This window comes from Rhagoletis pomonella, unplaced genomic scaffold (genome assembly GCF_013731165.1).
Source record: "Rhagoletis pomonella isolate Grant_MI unplaced genomic scaffold, Rhpom_1.0 Rhpom_scaffold_00002, whole genome shotgun sequence".
NCBI classification, from domain to species: Eukaryota; Metazoa; Arthropoda; class Insecta; order Diptera; family Tephritidae; genus Rhagoletis; species Rhagoletis pomonella.
Window position 1 is genome coordinate 15405916 of NW_023458556.1, and position 4025 is coordinate 15409940.

The window sequence follows — 4025 nt, forward strand, 5'->3', positions numbered from 1 at the left end:
AGCTCAAGCTTTTAAAAGTTAACACTGCAGGACTTTCGATAAGCTGAGAGCTTTTGGTTTGTGTTTGGGTTGGTCCTATAATACGTAGATGTGCTTTAAGTTGTAAAAAGCGCCTGCCAGTGCTGATGAGCAGCTTTTTAAGTTTGCTCATATATTCACAATTACAATTCACAACATAAAAAGTTTTCACCAAGCACAAAGTTTATACTCGCAGGTTTGAATTATTCACATACATAGTTAAGTTTATATTATTGACCTTAATTTCAGTACGTTTGGAACTTTATTGTGAAAATTGCAATAAGGATCGAATAACAGGTCCATTCTGCGCTGATAGTAAAAATTTTGCAACCCGTAAATAAAGTTCCTTTTAATTTTTAGACCCTTTTCGCATTTTGTGTGCTCTTGTAACGGGTAAATTTTTTTTACCACCACATAAGCTGGTAACAAAATATTGCCCCGTGAAATATTCAATGCCAGAATTTCCACAATTCTTCATAGCTGAATTGCTTTACGGCGTTAAGACTTGCTACCGTAAATCTACCTATCTACAAGTACATATACATTTTACTCGAGATGACATCAAAGTCCCACTTGGTTGCTCTGTTTTGACGTTGCACGGCAAGCTGCAATTTCCTTGCTCTGTTTATATATATTCACTACCTTTTCTTTCCGCCAAGTCATATCAGAGTCAATGCATGCATTTGGAATTCGCTATTAAGTAACTTCCGACTTAACGTGATTTTTATGATCACCAACACTGACACCAGTTGGCAGCTATTCAGACGTTGCAGCTAAGTGAGCAATGTCAGCCAGGCGAGGCAACGCAGTCTACACAAGCCAACCATCCTCGAAGTCGCTCAACCATCGCATGCAATCACGACACCAATCACCGTCACTGTTTTCGCATTGAATGGCAGCACCTGTATAGGCCATATGTATACATAGTTGTTATTTAGGTATTGGTGCAATAAATACACAATGAAGAGTTTATTCTACCAAACGAATGTGACTCTCATGCATAGTTGTATGGCTTAGTAGTTATGGATGCTTCGGCTGTTTATGTATTTTACTGCATTGCTTCTGCTTTAGCGCTCGCTTTATGATTGAGTGTATGGCTGAGTGAATTGTGATTGCAGGTAGCTTCTCCTTTTATTCGACGTAAATCAGTTAGTAGTGATAATTTCCGTTCTTTGTACTTTGTTTTTTAGACTAAAGCAACTGCATACACACTTGACTTAAGCTTAGTCAATGGCAGCTTTGTTTAATTGGATTAAAGCACTTAGTTTAATTAATTGATTTGAGTCAAATTTAATAAAAAAATTTCTATATCGCTGTGACTAGCTAGTCAGTATGGATTCAACCATTGGCCCGAGTAATATGTAAATCAGATTTTTATTTTAAAGATCGGCGGCCCTCTACCAGCAACGGTGTAGGACTGTTCTTTTGGGTAGGCAATAACAGTTATAGTTGCATGAACCTACTCAATACTGACATTTGTGTCTCCGTTCGCGCATCGTTAGCAATCCACACTGGGAAAAGAGTTTAGTGACGTCAACTAAATTTAGTGCTCCCAACACACGAATTTTTAACTGCCAAATCAAAAAGATGCAATCACAGCGTACATCGACCCATAAAGATAAGTTGCCAACGGCATCTTTTTGAATTTTGCTGCCATTATTTTGACCGCTGCTGTATGTAGTTATGTTTGTATAGATGAAGGGTACTAAATGACGTTTACCTAGTTAAGCGCGAGTGGAGCGTTTGGATGATAAATCTGCGACTCGACACCCATAAGCGGGCAATGGAAGCAAGGGCGCCGACGATTTCAATGAAAAATATTGTGGTGTGAGAAAGAATATCTTCCTGAAATTGTATTGTATTTCTATATTTTAAGAAAAAAACTTCAATTATTATTTTTGTGTATAAGCTATAGTTGTATAAGGATAGTTGCGGTACATTTTTGTTGAAGCCTTCTACTTCAGATGATATTTGACGTATCGAAAATTTTATACGCTCCCATTATTTAAAAATAAAATTCCATGACCACATTTTTTGAATGATAATTCGGGTAACTTTTTTTTAAGATTGATTGAAAAAAGTCAAAGCCGGTGTAACTGCTAGCATTGAGAGGGCACCTTCGTCGCTCATGCAATACAGTACAATAATAAGGTAAAATATTTTTTCTAAGCCAATTTTCCAAGGTACAACTTTTTAATTAAATATAGTATTACAAAAAAAAAAATTTATTTCATTTTATAACAATTCAAGGTAAAGTAAAAAATCTCCATAACCCGCATCTACATGACTTTTCGATTCTGAGAAATTAATTTATTATTCAAGATTTTTTACTTTTTTGATGAATAAATTTACCCTTTAACAGGGGAAAAAATAATCCGGTGCAATTTTTTTTTTTAATTTGTGAAGAAGCCTGTTCTACAAAAAAAAAAAAGTCAAGCTACCAATGAAGAAAATCTGTGGATAAAAAAAGGGATGAGTCGTCAAATGAAAATGCGCAAAGATTTTTTTGTATCAAATATATATGGTACAATACCGAAATTGAAATATTGTCTATTAGTATGAATTAAATTTTTCGTCCAAAATCGTTCACATTCCGCTTATGTGTATTCCCTACGGGCGGATGAAAACATTTCAGGGTGAATTCGTTTTCTGGCGAAACTCAGAATAGGGCCGATTACTAAATCATTCGAGAAATCACAAACTGATATTGTTATTGGTGGGTGTGTTCTCGCCTATATACAGTGAAGCCAGAGAGCTGATTCATACCGAAAACGCTATTGCCGAATGTACCCCAAAACCGCGGCTTACTCGGTCTCTTCTAGTAAGTGAAAGTGTGAGGAAACGGGCAAACGAGTTGTATAGTTATCTACACATACATATGTATGTACATGTGTACATATTATATCCATTGAATCCAATTGTTAAGCGAAACTAAAATCTTACGAGACTCCAATACCAATTTATTCAATTGTTTTAAAAGAACAAGGAAGGGGAAGTAAAAACAAAGACATATTGCGAATAACATGCATATGCATACAATAGGGTTGCTCTTAAAAGGTGCTCTAAAATTTTAAAAAGTTTGACATTTACTTTCAATCAGCGAAATACTAAGCTCTGCGGAATTAATTTTCAATATGCAAATAGAGCTCGGACTTTGGCTGCCATTGATTTCTTTGATTCAAATAAATATGTAAATGCCTAATATGTAACTATGTATGTATATTTTATTCGAAAATATATCAACATTCAAGAGGCAAATTTAATTCTTAAAAAAAGTGAAGTGGACAAAATTTCTTATTCTGGATCTTTTGCCTCAATTTTTTTGAAACATTTGCCAAATGAATTCGCGGTCTAGTCCAATAGCAACTATAAAGAATTTTGAAGAAGAAAATTTCAGAAAACAAGAAGCGGGCTACTGATTAAAATCCAAATTGGTGTGATATATTCCTTTGTTTAACTGAATTAAACTGCAAAAAGAAACAAACTTGAAATATAAGTGTCACCCCAACGTACTGCTACAAGTCTGCACGTTTATAAGAATAGAGATGCAGCAAGCAGATTTAAGTGCATCAATGTTTTTCCGAGCAACTTGTCTAAAGTCGTACACAAATATCCATTGCCTTAGCTACATACATATCCTCCATAAAAGTTTGCAATGCAATTGAAATAAAATTGTCAATGAAGTAGATAGATTGCATACTAAAATAGTAATGGCTATGAAGCACAATAATGATTACTCCATTTCTGTCAAACTAATGCACGAATGTTTGCTGGCATCGGATATGCAGCATCCCAATCTAAACTGCAGATTCGATGGTAAGTAAGAACATTATGCTGAAAATATGTGAGAAGAATTTTGGCGTATTATTGGCGAACTTTGTATTAAAAACGGCGCCCTAAATTATTAGCTCACATTTTTTTCAGCTATTTTGTTATAAAAATATAGTTAATGCTACAACAAAAAAAAAACAGGAATATGTATAAAATCTCTAAATTTTGTGCAAAAC